General features: G+C 46.0%; 1 protein-coding gene across 4 annotated transcripts in view; it reads left to right on the top strand.

Annotated features, from left to right (window-relative positions):
• The window catches only part of zdhhc14 (zinc finger DHHC-type palmitoyltransferase 14), a 229,902-nt gene that overhangs the window by 103,504 nt on the left and 109,003 nt on the right, over nt 1-17,395 (top strand). The window lies entirely within an intron of this gene.

Consider the following 17,395-nt stretch of genomic DNA (forward strand, 5'->3'; position numbering starts at 1 on the left):
TCTGAGGCGTAGGTCAAAATTGTTAGTGTGTACTATTAAATTCTGTATTTGTGAACAGAGAGAATGTTTGCTTGCAAGTGGACTCCCACATAAAACAATTAGTAATATATTCAAACCCACACCCCACTAAAATGGAGAAGTGCAAACTTGGGCTGCATTTTGTTGGCAGCAGTAAAACTTCACGACGTAAGCAATTAATAAGGTGCCACATAAAAGGTTAAGCAAGCTAAGAGCAAATGAGGTTGGGGGTAAGGTATTAGCATGGATAAAGGATTGGTTAACTGACAGAGAACAGAGTAGGGATAAACCGGCCATTTTCAGGTTGGCAGGCTAGCGGGGTGCCACAAGGATCCGTGCTTGCGCCTCAGCTATTTACAATATAATATATTAATGACTCAGATGAAGGGACCGAGTGCAATGTATCCATATTAGCTGACAATTCAAAGCTAGGTGGAAAAGTAAGATTTAAGGAGGACTCAAACAGCCTGTGAAGGGATATTGATAGGTTAAGTGAGTGGGCAATAAGGTGGCAGATGGAATATAATATAGGGTCACATTGGTTGGAAGAATAGAAAAACAGAATGGGGTCAAAATTGCCCCTTATTTGCGATGCTTGTTAGTGCCTCCGGGCGGGAAACACATTTTGCCCCGAAATTGCACAGTAGTTAGTGGAGGCGCTGCCACAGTAGCGTCCTGGGCCACCGCACAAGTGGCGATGACGGCATTACCATGCGCGGTGACCCCTTAGCGCCACACGCTGACCCTCCTTTCCGCCCTGCGGCGGATATTGCCCTGCGCCCCGCGAGGCTGGTGCAAGCAGGTGTCAGCTCCAGCCTCGTGGGTTGCGAACCGGGCCGACATCCGCTTGTGGGGCAGAAGTAAAAGGAGAGGTTGGGAACGCCCTACACCGCATTCTTAAGTTTTTGGTGGACTCGAGGGTCGGCCCGGCTACTTCCTCTGTTGCGTGATCTGGGCCACCATCATGCAGCCTGGCACTCCATTTTGGATGCCGGGATGCGGCCTCGGTACCACGCTGCCCTGGTGGCCTACTGGAGGCCATCAGAGACCGTGCAGAGTGCACAGCGGCCCTCCCCTTTAAGCGAAGGGGAGGGGCATTGAAACGTGTCAGCGTTATGCGGAACATCCCATTAACGCCGCTGGATGTGCCCTAAGAGGAAATGGAGCGCGCGAGATTGCAAGGATGGTAAGGGCAATTTTACAGCCGTGGCGGGACTTCCGCGCCGGGTTCAGGAAGTCATTCTCCAAGCAGGTTACTGGGGAATTTCTCCCCCAAATATGTTTTAAATGGTAAACGATTAAATGTTGGTGGTCAGGGAGATTTGGGTGTCCTAGTTTTGACAACACAAAGTTGGCATGCAGATACAACAAGCAATTCGGAAGGCAAATGGCATGTTGGCCTTTTATTGCTCGAGGGTTGGAGTACAAGAGTAAGAAAGTCTTACTACTATTGTACAGGGCTCTGGTGAGACCACACCTGGAGTACTGTGCACAGTTTTTGTTACCTTATTTAAGGAAGGATATACTTGCCTTAGAGGTGGTGCAAGAAAGATTCACTAGATTGATCCCTGGGATGAGAGAGTTGTCCTATGAGGAGAGATTGAATAGATTGGGCCTATACACTGGCGTTTAGAAGAGTGCGAGGTGATAACTTTGGAACATATAAGATTCTGAGGAGGATTGACAGGGTAGATGCTGAGAGGTTGCTTCCCCTGGCTGGAGAGTTTAGAACTCGGGGGCATAGTCTCAGGATAAGGATCCCACCTTTTAAGACTGAGATAAGGAGGAGTTTCTTCACTGTGGGTTGTGAATCTTGGAATTCTCTATCCCAAAGTGCTGTGGATGCTGAGTCATTGAGTATATCCAAAACTGAGATAGTTAAAGATTTTTTGGACTCCAGAGGAATTAAGGGATATGGGGATAGGACAAGAAAGTGGAGTTGAGGTAGAAGATCAGCCATGATTTTAATGAATGGTGGAGCAGGCTCGAGCGGTCGTATGTCACTTGTCATTTAACAATAATTTACCTTGAAGATACACAGCTGTTGGCCAGAGCTGCATGATTTTTTGACAGTTATGTTTGTTACGTGTTTGTGTTCGCTGATTTACATTGACTCCCGGTTAAGCAACACCTTGATTTTTAAAATTCTCATCCTTGTTTTCAAATCCCTCCATGGCCTCGCCCCTCCCTATCTCTGTAATCTCCTCCAGCCCCACAACCCACTGAGATATCTGCGCTCCTTTCTGGCCTCTTGAATTTCATCCAATTTCAATCGCTCAAATATTGGTGGCTGTGCCTTCAGTTGACAACACTCTGGAATTCCCTCCCTTAGCCTCTCTGCCTCTCTATCTCTCCTCCTTTAAGATGCTTTTTAAAACCTACCTCTTTGACCAAGCTTTTGGATGTCTGTGGTGGAGGGGAGTGATCATGTGAATTTCTTACCAGAGGAAAAAATATTTTCTACTCAACCTTGCTTTTTCTTTTATAGCTAGAGTGCAAGCTTTACAGAGCCAAGTATCAGTGCTCATAGTGGATCTATTCAAAAATGAGCAATCTCACATGGGCAGTGATGTAGCTCAGCATGTAGCCATGGGACTAAGACACATGCTTCTGTCACGTGATTCGACCTTGATATTAATCATGCTATTGCAGATGAAGAAGTGAACAACAACATTAATGTAGTAAAAAGTCCCAGGGTGCTTCACAGGAGTGTTAACATAGAAACATAGAAAATAGGTGCAGGAGTAGGCCATTCGGCCCTGCAAGCCTGCACCAACATTCAATAAGATCATGGCTGATTATTTACCTCAGTACCCCTTTCCTGCTGTCTCTCCATACCCCTTGATGCCTTTAGCTGTAAGGGCCATACCTAACTCCCTCTTGAATATAATCCAATCAACTGGCATCAACAACTCTTTGCAGCAGGGAATTCCACAGGTTAACAACTCTGAGTGAAGATGTTTCTCCTCATCAGTCCTAAATGGCTTACCCCTGATCCTTAGACTATGTCCCCTGGTTTTGGACTTCCCCAACATCGGGAACATTCTTCCTGCATCTAACCTGTCCAGTCCCGTGAGAATGTTATATGTTTCTATGAGATCTCCTCTCATCCTTCTAAACTCCAGTGAATATAGGCCCAGTCGATTCAGTCCCTCCTCGTATGCCAGTCCTGCCATCCCGGGAATCAGTCTGGTGCACCTTCGCTGCATTCCCTCAAGAGTAAGAATGTCCTTCCTCAGATTAGGAGACCAAAACTGAACACAATATTCCAGGTGAGACCTCACCAAGGCCCTGTACAACTGCAGCAAGACCTCCCTGCTCCTATACTCAAATCCCCTCACTATGAAGGCCAACATATACCATTTGCCGCCTTCACCGCCTGCTGTACCTGCATGCCGACTTTCAATGACTGATGTACCATGACACCCTGGTCTCGTTGCACCTCCCCTTTTCCTAATCTGCCGCCATTCAGATAATATTCTGCCTTCGTGTTTTTGCCCCCAAAGTGGATAACCTCACATTTATCCACATTATACTGCATCTGCCATGCGTTTGCCCATTCACCTAACCTGTCCAAGTCACCCTGCAGCCTCTTAGCGTCCTCCTCACAGCTCACACCGCCACCCAGCTTAGTGTCATCTGCAAACTTGGAGATATTACACTCAATTCCTTCATCTAAATCATTAATGTATATTGTAAATAGCTGGGGTCCCAGCACTGAGCCCTGTGGCATTCCACTAGTCACTGCCTGCCATTCTGAAAACTACCCGTTTATCCCGACTCTCTGCTTCCTATCTGCCAACTAGTTCTCTATCCACGTCAGAACATTACCCCCAATACCATGTGCTTTAATTTTGCACACCAATCTCTTGTGTGGGACCTTGTCAAAAGCCTTTAAGTCCAAATACACCACATCCACTGGTTCTCCATTGTCCACTCTACCAGTTACATCCTCAAAAACTTCTAGAAGATTTGTCAAGCATGATTTCCCTTTCATAAATCCATGCTGACTTGCACCGATCCTGTCACTGCTTTCCAAATGCACTGCTATTTCATCTTTAATAATTGATTCCAACATTTTCCCCACTACTGCTGTCAGGCTAACCAGTCTATAATTACCCGTTTTCTCTCTTCCTCCTTTCTTAAAAAGTGGTGTTACATTAGCTACCCTCCAGTCCATAGGAACTGATCGAGTCGATAGACTGTTGGAAAATGATCACCAATGCATCCACTATTTCTAGGGCCACTTCCTTAAGTGCTCTGGGATGCAGACTATCAGGCCCCGGGGATTTATCGGCCTTCAATCCCATCAATTTCCCTAACAATTTCCCACCTAATAAGGATATCCTTCAGTTCCTCCTTCTCACTGGACCCTCATTCCCCTAGTATTTCTGGAAGGTTATTTGTGTCTTCCTTCGTGAAGACAGAACCAAAGTATTTGTTTTACTGGTCCGCCATTTCTTTGTTCCACATTATAAATTCACCTGAATCTGACTGCAAGGGACCAACGTTTGTCTTCACTAATCTTTTTCTCTTCACATGTCTATATAAGCTTCTATCGTCAGTTTTTATGTTCCCAGCAAGCTTCCTCTCATACTCTATTTTCCCCCTCCTAATTAAACCCTTTGTCCTCCTCTGCTGAATTATAAAATTCTCCCAGCCCTCCGGTTTGCTGCTTTTTCTGGCCAATTTATATGCCTCTTCCTTGGATTTAACACTATCCTTAATTTCCCTTGTTAGCCACGGTTGAGCCGCCTTCCCTGTTTTGTTAACAAACAAAATTTGCACCAAGCCACATAAGGCGATATTAGGCCAGGTGACCAAAATCTTGGTCAAAGAGGTAGGTGTTAAGGAGCATCTTAAATGAGAGAAAGGTAGGAAAGATGAGAGATTTAGAGAGGGAATTCCAGAGCTTGGGCAGCTGAAGGCATGGGCGCCAATAGTGGAGTGATGAAAATCGGGGATACACAAGAAGCCAGAATTGGAGGAGCGCAGAGATCTCGGCGGGTTCTATGCTGAAGGAGGTTACTGAGGTAACGAGAGGCAAGGCCATGAGGGATTTGAAAACAAGGATGAGAATTTTAAAATTGAGGCATTGTCGGAACGGGAGCCAATCTATGTTGCCTCTAATTTTTATTTGTACTAGACGGGCGTCAAATTGCTCTGAGTGCGACAACAACAACAGCAGCAGCAGCAATAACAACAGCGCCCTACCCAACAGCCGCAGCAATAATAACAGCAGCAACAACAGAAAATTCTGCTCTTCCATTATTTTTGTTCATTGCACAAATATTTTTTGGAGTCTTTGAAGAGTTAATGACTTGATATCTTCACTTTATCTCTCTCTCCTGACTCTTCACCTCAAGCAATCCCAGGTCATATTCTAATATCTTGAGGCCTTGGAGAGGGTGCAGAGGAAATTTACTAGAATGGTAATGGGGATGAGGGACTTCAGTTATCTGGAGACATTAAAGAAGCTGGGGTTGTTCTCCTTAAAGCAGAGAAGGCTAAGAGGAGGTTTAATAGAGGTGTTCAAAACTTTGAGGAGTTTTGATAGAGTAACTAAGGAGAAACTGTTTTCACTGGCAGGAGGGTCGGTAACTACAGGTCACAAATTTAAGGTGATTGGGAAAAAACAGAAACAAGATGAGATTTTCTTTTACTTAGCGAGTTATGATGATCTGGAATGCATTGCCTGAAAGAGCTGTGGAAACAGATTCAATAATAACTTTTAAAAGGGAATTGGATAAATATTTGCAAAGGAAAAATTTGCTGAGCTATGAGGAAAGAGCAAGGCAGTGGGACTAATTGGATAGCTCTACCAAAGAGCCGGCACAGACTCGATGGGCCGAATGGTCTCCTTTTCTATATGATTCTATCTGACGATGAACAAGATTTTGGGCAGTAAAGGTGTTCTCCAGATCATAGGGTTTTGCTCTGCAGATGGCAGGAGATGCAAGCTCTGCTTATGGGAGTGACTGGTGACACTGAAACTTCAGAGAATATTTACTGCAGACCCATGAAATGTGTAACATACCTTAATCCAAGATCAAAGGTCATACCTCCATCTTTAAGTCCCTGAACTAAATGAGAGCACAATTTATATCCAATGACATTCTTTTGAGGTTACCCACACTTGGGCCTCAATTTTGGCTGAGCCCGTTCAGCCTCAAACAGTAGCCAGGGAGAGGGATGGAGTCGATAGGGAACAAAGTTATGGCGGGGACTGAAGACCATGGGTTTTAGGTTCCCAATATTTAATCGGGGAAAAGTGCTGCTCATCCAATACTGGATGTCGAGCAAGAACTGTGACAAATCATAGGCGGTGTAGGGGTCAAGAGTGATGGTGGTAAGTTGGAGCTGTTGTCAGCGTCCATGTGGAACCTGTCATTGTGCTTTTGGATGATAGTGAGACCAGCAGGACGGTCAGTAACTGGAGGACACCGATTTAAGATAATTGGCAAAAAAGCCAGAGAGGGGGAGATGAGATGAAAATGTTATTTATTTGAAAAGGGAATTGGATATATACTTCAAAAGGAAAAATGTTATGGGCTATGGGGAAAAAGCAAGGGAGTGGGACTAATTGGATAGCTCTTTCAAAGATGATAGTGAATGGCCTCATTCTGTGCTGAACAATTCTATGATTCTTTAAAAAATTTTCTACCTATTATGACATGGCTGGGATTTACTGAAGATCTGTTCCGAGGTGTTTGCCATCTGCTTTCGTGGTCCAATGCGTGAGTGATCTAGTGTGACTTGTCCATCAATTTATTTTCACTTCTCGCAGTGAAAAAGTATTAAGTCTTTACTCAGCTACTCTTTCTGACTACATGGCAGAGAGTGCACAATATAGTACCTGTGAAGGACAGTGTTTCAGAATCTGAGCTCTGATCTGATCTATGAACATGGCGGACGGTGCACTTTTGGTCGGAAATGTACATGTGTTTCCCACCATATTTATAGGCCCGTATCTTGCCACCAACACCTTGGGACAATGATTGTGCCACCAGACCACTGAATTCTTTTCTTGTATCATTCAGAAAGAGACATATCAATGGAGCCGTGTGGTTGGTTATGACATTCAGTGATGTAAGGATCAAAGCAGCTATCTCAGTTCATTTTGTACTCATCATGCAGCAAAGACTGATGTGAAAGAAAATGAATACTTTGTTTGAAGTTGCATTATTTTTAGTATTGTATTTAGTGATTTGTCTTGGACAAGATAGGTTGGTGGAAAACATGAAAATAGAGGAAGGCAGAGGATTTAAGTGTCAAGCGCACATACTACATTCTCCTTATGAATTGGTTGTAAAGCACTTTCAGACGTTCGGTAGTCGTGAAAGGTGCTATATAAATGCAATCTTTCTTGGTTTGGATGTCAGATCCAGTGTTATATTGGCTTCTGGACAATTTGGGAATTTATGTTAATTTGCTCTATAAAAGTAGTTTATTTGTCCTGTCATGTATAAATTGGATTAGTTTCTTTAGAACTGAAGGAGATTAAAGATCATTAGCATATGATTCTACTGTCTTATGTGAACAATCAACACAAGCCGGATTGACTCAACAATACAAGAGATTCCTGAATAACAACAACTTGAAATCCACTTGGATGCAAATCCCTGGTTCCCCCCCCCACCCCAATGTATAATTTTGTTGAAAGCATTAGGAATAAATGTTTATCCGTGAGATATTTTTCTTCTCTTCAACAATCAATTAATTTGTGTTTTAAAAAGAATCCTTTGTTGAAAGCAATAGGTAGTCCAAGTAATGTATGATATTGAAAATTAATGTCCTGCGGTAACAACAGCCAAAAAAATCCTTGAAGCATATCTGCTGTCTGATAGTGACCTCGCTATGTTTCATCTGTTTTCAGACCAATTGCAAAAATATACAATTCAGTCCTGCTGAGTTTTTCTTCACGTACTATTGCACTGCAGCTTTACCTTGACTCAGTTCTTATCACTTTCAACTCAAATTCTTTCAACTCAAATTTAGAAGCTTATAGAAATGTTGAGTCCCATTCCAGAACTTGAGCACATAAACTAAGTTGGTACTTCATTACAGTATTGCGGGAATATGCATTGTTGAAGGTGCTATTTTTCAGATGCAATGTCAAACCAAAACCCCTCCTTTCTGTCTACTCAGGTGCAGGCAAAAGATCCCGTGGAATTATTTGATTTAGAGCAGGGAGTTGCTCTACACAAAATAGAATAACTGGGTATTAATGTCTTCTGTTGTTTGTGCAGATCGGCCTTCATGTTTGCCGAAATAATTTGCTTTTCAAAAATAATTAATTGGTTGTGAAATGTTTTCATACATCATAAGGTGTTGTAGAAATGCAAGTTCTTCCTTTACTATGTTATGGAGCAAAACAGTAGGGGTCGATCCATTGTATTAATCTGCAGTTGTGATGTATGATTTTTTTAATACCTGGGGTAGACATTAGATGGGGAGCTCCACTGGCTTAGTGGTTGTGCTCTCGTCTCTGAATCAGAAGATTGTGGCTTCAAGCCCCACTCTACGACTTGAACACATGGTCTACATTGACACATCACTGCAATACTCGGAACTCCTTCACTGCAAACGAGTCAAAGGTGGGCAGAGGAAACATTACAAGGACACCCTCAAAACCTCCCTGATAAAGTCCAACATCCCCACTGACACCTGGGAGTCCCTGGCCAAAGACCGCCCTAAGTGGAGGAAGTGCATCCAGGAGGGCGCTGAGCACCTCGAGTCTCATCGCCGAGAGCATGCAGAAATCAAGCGCAGGCAGCGGAAAGAGCGTGCGGAAAACCAGTCCCACCCACCCACCCCTTCCCTCAACGACTATCTGTTACAGCATCTGTGGTTCTCTTATTGGACTGTCCAGCCACCTAAGAACTCATTTTAAGAGTGGAAGCAAGTCCTCCTCGACTCCGAGGGACTCCTATAATGATGATGACGACTCGGGGAGCTGCTGTCTTTCGGATGAGACATTAAAACAAAGCCCAATTGCTGTTTTTGAGACCTTGCTGTACACAAACATGGTTGCTGTGTTTTCCTACATGGCAACAATGACTACAATGCAAAATAATTAATTGATTCTGAAGCATTTTGGGATGTGAAAGGTGCTGTATAAAGTTTGTTTGTTTGTTCCATATTCAAGTCCTCCTCTGTTTCATAATTTTTCTGCTGGCATTAGCTTAAGAGTCACCCTGCAGACACAACAGCTCTGCGGTCATTGCGGCAATGTAAAACAGCCAGCAACAACCTCATATTCTCCAAACTTGTCCGTTTGTCCAAGTATATTGAATCAAATTCATTAGCTATCCTACGTGATAATTGCTCAACTTGTCAATATCACCCTGCTGGCTGGGAGTATAAGATTATTCCAGGATTGAAAACTGAAAATGCAAAATAATAAATACTGTATCTACAATTGTATCCACTGGATGACCCCATCTATTTCACATGATGAAATGATCTGATAAGCACCTGTTTGAGATTTCTGAGAGTTTTACTGTTCTATTGTAGTGTAATTCTGACCTCGGCTAGCCCTTCACACTGCAGCTACGGTAGCGGTGTGGTATTAAATATTTTAACATTTTAACAATGTTACAGCAGAAAATTAAAGATGGCATTTTGCACAGTCAGAAAATATAGCAATTAAGATACAGGCCTCATTGGTCATGGGTTAATATTCCAGGATAACCTGATTTCAATTCATCAGCTACGTTGACAGGATGGACTATCTTTAGGAAGGAAGAATGTGACCAGTATTTCAAGAAAATCAAGCATACAGCTTGAAACAACAAGATGAAACAACATTGCTGACAATGTCAGCTTAATATGTGTTTCTGCGAACTATGAAGACATGAGGGGACCAAAATTGCTCCTCCCCATAAGGCCTCTGGCCACCTGACAGCGGCGGTGCGTAATGGCCGCCGACTCGCGGCGGACTGACCAACATTCGTGGCACTGCCTTCGGGTTTTTGCTGCGGTCTGAAGATCCGCCCCGTTCCTGCAGATGCGTCATTAACAATGTCATTAGAGCGCGCAGCACAACGGCTCCGCCCCGGCAGGTAAATTCACTTCAAAAAGTCTTTTGGCCGCCTGTTTTTTGGGTCAGTACACAGTGCTAGCTCAAGACTGCCAGCGGCCTTTAAAGGCGTGTTGCTTGTAACAGCATTATTTTTGCCGCATTTTTTTTGGACTTTTCACAACTTTGCCAGTTGCCTTGTTTTAGAGCGGGATTGAGTGCTAGTGAGCTTGGGTCTTCAATCTTGACAACCGAGAGCAGTCATTGTGGAGGCTCTGCTTGTAGAGGCCAAGTAAAGGGACTCGATGCTGGCAGCGGAACACCTCCTGCACATTGTGCGCGGCAGGGAGACATGCAAGAGAAGGCGGTGCCGTCTCCAACAGCTCCAGAGGCAGCGGGCAAGGGATGCAGCACACATGCCTGCCGAACATGCAGAAGGCCATGGTGATGGCGACAGACCTCAACCCAGAGAGGTGGCCCAGGAAGGACCTGCCGTCAGGAGGCGGGTCAGGTACGCTGACCCTCCGCACCAGATAGTGGGTGAAATCGAGAGAAGGCAGGATGCACAGGAGGCAGATGCTTGCTTGCTGCAGAATGCGAGGAGCAGCAAGAGCATAAGGGAAAAGGCAATGAGGCAGCTGCCATAGGAAGATGCGACCATAGACGTGGGGGGCAGAGGCTCTACCCTGCAAGGGTCTACAGACAGCAGTTTTCGTGCATGGACCTGACGGATGGCCAATGTCTCCGGAGACTTCAATTCCGGAAGGACATCATGAGGGAGCTGTGCAATCTCCTGCAGCCAGACCTCCAGCCTCTAACAAGGTTCAGGACAGCTCTGACCATCGCATCCAAAGTGACCATAGCACTCAATTTCTATGCCACTGGATCTTTCCAAGCTGCTACAGCAGACATATTGAACATTTCAAAATTTGCCGCGCATAGCTCAAGTGACGGATGTTCTGAGAGAAGGAGTGACTATATATCCTTCCCGATGAATGGGGAGAAGCAGTTCAAGTGGCAGACTGGATTTGTGCAAATTGCGGGCATCCCCAGGGTTTAGGGCACCATAGAATGCACCCAAGTCATATTGAGAGCGCCACACAACAATCCTGAGATGTTCAGAAACCGCAAGGGATTCCACTCAATGTCCAGCTGGTGTGTGACCACCACCACAACATCATGGCAGTTAATGCCTGGCATCCTGGCAGCAGCCACAATGCTTTCATCCTGCACCAGACCGGTGTGCCTGGCGTGTTTGCTGGCCCAAACCAAGGTTGCGGCTGGCGCCTTGGAGACCAGGGCTACCCACTGTACACTTGGCTGCTGCCTCCCCTTCGCAACCCCAGGTCTGCTGCGCAGTAATCGTACAATGACTCTCATTCAGCCATCAGGTGCTTAATTGAGCAGTGCATCGGGATCCCTAAACAGAGGTTCCGTTGCCTGGATCGCTCATGCGGGTGTGTTGCAGTAATCGCCTGAGCGGGTCGCCCTATTTGTGGTCATCTGCTGCATGCTTCATAACCTGGCAATCATGAGGGCACAACCATTGGCGGATGAGCCAGCAGTACCACATGAGGAGGAGGACGAGGAGGAGAAGGCGCAGGGGCACCATGAGCACAAGGAGGAGGAGGACCAGGATGCGGGTCGCTGGCCACGCAGGATGCGGCATCGCCATCCAAACTCTGCAAGGGAAGTGCAGAACTGTCTCGTTGCTGCTCGTTTCCGATGAGTTCATCCCCACTTCACCCTTCATCTTTGCATCTCTATGGCCAACCCAATGAGCCCTTTCACACATCATTGGCCACAATGAAATGAGAGACCTGCACAGATAGTGAAACACAAAATAAAGATTTATTACACAAGAAAGGTATAAAAATCAAACGCAATCATTTATCACCCTTGTGCATTTCCTTTATAACCCCTCTTCTGCAAACCTATTCTCGAACTACGCCGCAGTGCCTCCCCTGTGGTTGTATCATGGATCTGGGAAGGCTGCTGTGTTTCAGGTGTAGAAGCTACTGATGTCCTTCTAGGATGCCCTCGACCAGCTCTGGCCCTCAAAGGGCCGGCTGGAGACTGGGCAGCACCCTCCTCGGTGTGTTCAGTCTGGATTGGTTGGGCGATTCCATACTTGGTGGTAGTGGTGAGTGACAGGTCTGGGCTCAGGATTGCTATGATCCTGAGAGAGCACATCAGGATCCTGGTCCGAGGAGCCTGCGCCACTCCTGGGCAGCACCGAACCATCACCACCAATCTGCTGGCGCACAGGTCGGTGGTGTGGCACGACACCGGAAGGTCCCCCATGGACCGTGGTGGAACCAGCCGCGATGGCAACACTCGGATCTCGCGTGGCGTCCAGCTGAGACTGCATGAGAGCAGACACAGTCTCAATGCACAAGAGACAACAGCAGTAAGACGCTCTATGGCCTGTTGCCCAGAGTGCATGAGAGCATTCTGAGCTGCCAGGGCAGTGGCCATCCTCTCCAAGTAGTACTCGGAGATTCATCCACTTGCGCCTGTGCTTTAATGGCAGCTGCCACATCGCCAACGAGACGCTGCTTCACAGCTGGATCCACACGGTCACTCTGGGAGTCCACCATTGTCTGCACACTGGCAATGATGGGCTCCATGGTGTGTGCAGAGCTGTCCACAATGTGGGAGATGGACTCCTCCATGCTCCTGACCACTTGTGACGGCTCTCTGGCACCCTTGCCACTGCCCCCAACATCTGGAAATGAATGGCTTCGACCCTTCTTATATCTATATATCTATATATATCAGCAATCAAATGCTGCTTTAGTGACTATATGGTGAAGCTGGGAAATAAGAGAAGGCGAGGGTTGCAGATGGAAGGTGAGGAGTTGGGGGAACATGTACTCATTTTCATCAGTCGAATTATGTTGTTGAGCCTTTTGCGGCATTGGGTGGCGGTGCGGTCAGGAATGGAGGTCCCTAAGACCTCCACAGCGATCTCTCTCCAGGCATTAACACAAACAGCACGAATGGGTCTGCCTGTGTCGGCGTAAAGAACGCGCCTCCTTTCCTCCACACCTTCGATCAGGATCTTGAGTTCTGCATCAGAAAATCTGCTGGCCCTCCTTGCTCCTCCTGGATTCGTCATACCTTTGCAAGAAACTGATTCCCTGCTCTGGGCCTAGCTGAAAACCCAGCCCGGTAAGAAGGCCAGGTACAGCTGGCTCATTAACAGCAAATCGGCACCAGCTGAATTTCGCTGCCTAATCAGCCACTCTGCCCCCACACCGCTGCAAACAGCCCATTCCCGCCACCAATACCGCTCCACTACTTTTTTCAAGCAAAAATGCTGAATTTCCATCTTGTGGCCGCCGCATCCATTGCAGTGGTAACGAACGGCAAAAAACAGTAGGTGCACCTTGTTTCCGACGATGGGCACTTTTATCCCCGAAACTTTAAGCAAATAAATATTTTATGGAGACCCCAAATGACTAGGTAAGTACACTGCACGGCATGGTATTCAGTAGCTCAGTCTAGTAGAGTTGCAGACTCTGTGCTGAGTTAGCTGTGCCAGAGCAGCTTTGGAAGTGCTAAATTAGCTTCAGTATCCCTAGTCAATATCTCTAGACTAGATGCACTAAACCTCAGAACCCCCCCCCCCCCAACTCCTTGTAGCGAATCCAGTGACCCCTGTTGAAAAATATATATGTGAAAACAGGTTTGAGCTTGGCTGAGAAATCCCTCTTTCTTCCCCCTTCCCCCACCCCCCGCAAAGATTAAATAACAGTCGCAGTCTAGGCTCATTTATTTAAAATTGCCATTTTGGGGAGGTACTAGTGGAATGCCTGCTGCTGGGGTATTGTTCATTAGTTGGACTCTCCTGTGCCTAGTGGTACATGAGGAAACGAATTTCCTCCACTACTGTCTGTCCATAACAAGCTATTTGGCTCTGATAAGAGTATCATCTTGCCTCACATTCAGCAGATTGTGCTTTTCCACAGTTGATGTTTATATTTCCAAGTCTGTAATAGACTCATCGGTCCCGTAGATATGAACGGGTGGGGGGGGGAGGCATGATAACTGGTGCCAAATGTGGGATGGGTGGGAATGGCCAATTTCAACGGGACAGTATGATTATCTTTTTACTTCCGGGTTACACATCTCCACTGAGCGTGAGCAGGCGTGATATGGACCCGCATGATGCAATTTCACTAACTATTTAACGGCCCACTTCACAGATAAAATGGAGGAGGAGATTTGGAGCTTGGAAGATAGTGGATTGGAATATCTGCGCCATCACTAAGACTGCCTGTTTCCACCTCTGGAACATTGCCTGCTTCCTCCCCTCCCTCAACTCATCTGCTGCTGAAACCCTCATCATGCCTTTGATACCTCTAGACTTGACTATTTCAATGCACTCCAAGATGGCCTCCCACGTTCTACCTTCCGTACACTTGAGGTAATCCAAAACTCAGCTGCCCATGTCCTAACTCGCACCAAGTCCCTTTCACCCATTACCTCTGTACTCGTTGAACTATATTGGTTCCTAATTAATTAACGTGTCGATTTTAAAATTATCATCTTTGATTTCAAATCCCTCCATGGCCTCACTCCTCCCTATCTCTGTAATCTCCTCCAGCCACTCAACACTCAGAGATATCTGTGCTCCTTTTAAATTCTGGCCTCTTGAGCATCCCTGATTATAATTGCTCCACTGTTGGTGGCCATGTCTTCTGCTGCCAAGGTCCTCCGCTCTTGAATTCCCTCCCTAAAACACTCTTTCCTCCTTTAAGACACTCCTTTTAAACCTACCTCTTTGACCAAGCTTTTGGCTACCTGCCCTAATATCTCATGTGGCTCGGAATCAAATTTCTCCTGTGAAGCACCTTGGGATGTTTTCCTATGTTAAAGGCGCTGTGTAAATACAAGTTGTTGTTTGGATTTGACCTGCTTTTTGTGAACAAGACATACTTGGGCAATTTTCCACTTTGTCTGATAGATGCCAGTGTTGTAGCCATACTAAAACAGCTTGGCTGGAGGCATAGTTTGTACTGGAACACAAGTCTGAAGCCAGGATGTTGTCAGGGCCCCAAGCCTTTGCTGTGCCCAGAGAGCTCAACCATTTCGTGATGTCACGTAGAGTGAATCAAATTGGCTGAAGATTGGCTTTTGTGATGGTGGTGACCTCAGGAGGAGGCCAAGATAGATCATCCACTTGGCACTTCTGGCTCAAGCTGGTTGCAAATGCATCAACCGTGTCTTTTGCACACACGTGCTGGGCTCCGCCATCATTGAGGATGGGTATGTTCATGGAGCTTCCTCCTCCCGTAAATTGTCTGCCAACATTCATGACTGAGTGTGGCAAGAATGCAGAGCTTTGATGTGAACCATTGGTTGTAGGACCGCTTAGCTCTGTCTATAGCATGCTGCTTCTGCTGTTTAGCATTCATGTAATTCTGTTTGTAGGTTCACCAGGTTGGCACTTAATTTTTAGGTACACCTGCTCTCTTGGCATGCTCTTCTGCACTCCTAATTGAACCAGGGTTGGGCCCCTGCCTTGAAAGTAATGGTAGAGTGAGGGATACGCCGGGACATGAACTCGTAGATTGTGATGGAATACAATTCTGCTGCTGTTGATGGCCCATAGTGCTTTGAATGCCCAATTTTGAGCTGTTTGATCTGTTGTGAATTTATCCCATTTAGCACGGTGGTCGTGCCACACACCACTATGGAGGGTGTCCTCAGTGTGAAGACGGGGCTTCATTTCCACAAGGACTGTGAAGTGATCGCTCCTACCAATACTGTCATGGACAAATGGTTCTGTGACAGGTGGATTGTTGAGGATGAGGTCAAGTAGGATTTTCTCTCCCGTTGGTTTTCTCACCACCTGCTGCAGGCCCAGTCTGGCAGCTGTGTCCTTCAGGGCTCCGTCAGTAGTGCTACCGAACCACTCGATGACTGACATTGAAGTCCCCCACCCAGAGTACATTCTGTACCCTTCCTATGCTCAGTGCTTCTTCCGAGTATGTTCAATATGGAGGAGTACTGACTCATCAGCTGAGGGTGGGCGGTAGGTGGTAATCAGCAAGAGGTTTTCTTTCCCATGTTTGATCTAGTGCCATGAGACTTCATGGGGCCTGAGTCAATTTTAAGGACTCCCAGGCAATATTCCCTGTAATTTTGTTTTGGATTGTGTGGATCCTTTAACATGCTGCATGGCCCATTTAAATGTCCGCGCATGCGTGTTTTTTTTCAATTTAAAAGCCAGCTCATCGGCTGCGTAGGACCCCTGGAGTGCTGCGCAACTGTGCAACTACGCAGTTTAAAGAGAACATTGCTCCCAGGGCCACTCACTCCTGACTGTATACCACTGTGCCGCCACCTCTGGTGGGCCTGTCCTCAGATAACTGATGAACTCATTTTAAACGGTGGAAGATGCCTGTGCGTGAATTCTTTTAATGCAGGGTCAGCCTCTACGGATCCATTGTCACTCCCCTGGGCCAGCGCTTCAGCAATCTGATGGAGCCGCACTGCTAATCTGCTGTGACACCCTGCAAAGCCCCTTTAAACCCAGCCGTGATGACAGCACTCTTGTTGTGTGGCAGCAAGCTGAGCTTGCATGACTTCAGTCTGAACTTCCATTGCAGCACTCCGACATTGGGTGGCTTCTGCTTGTGCTGCAATGGAAGCTGAGACTTCGGCCATCAGACGTGTCATGATGGTTGGGTCCAGAATTGAAGATAAAATCAGTGAGCATTTAGAAGTGCACAGGTTAATCAATGACGGCCAGCACTAAATTATTAAAGGCAAGTCATGTTTGGCAAACATAATAGTTTTTTTGTTAAGACGTGGATAGATGAAGGGAATGTGGTAAATATGGTTTTTCAGATATTGCACCATAAGTATCTCACGAGCGCTTGTTAAGAAGTGTTGTCATATGGGAGTGTTGTCATATGGTGAACCGACAAACAGAACTACATGAATGCTAAACAGCAGAAGGACACATTTGGCAGACGGAGTATATGTGAGGTCATCTACTTCGGCAGAAAAAAATCAAAAAGCAAGTTATTATTTAAATGGAGAAAGATTGCAAAGTGCTGCAGTACAGCGGGACCTGGGGGTACTTGTGCATGAAACACAAAAGGATAGAATGCAGGTATAGCAAGTGATCAGGTAGGCCAATGGAATCTTGGCCTTTATTGCAAAGGGGATGGAGTATATGTAAAAAGAAAAAGATTAGTGAAAACAAACGTAGGTCTCTTGCAGTCAGATTCAGGTGAATTTATAATGGGGAACAAAGAAATGGCGGACCAGTTAAACAAGTACTTTGGTTCTGTCTTCACGAAGGAAGACACAAATAACCTTGCGGAAATACTAGGGGAC

The sequence above is a fragment of the Pristiophorus japonicus genome, chromosome 9, assembly GCF_044704955.1.
Source record: "Pristiophorus japonicus isolate sPriJap1 chromosome 9, sPriJap1.hap1, whole genome shotgun sequence".
NCBI lineage: Eukaryota > Metazoa > Chordata > Chondrichthyes > Pristiophoridae > Pristiophorus > Pristiophorus japonicus.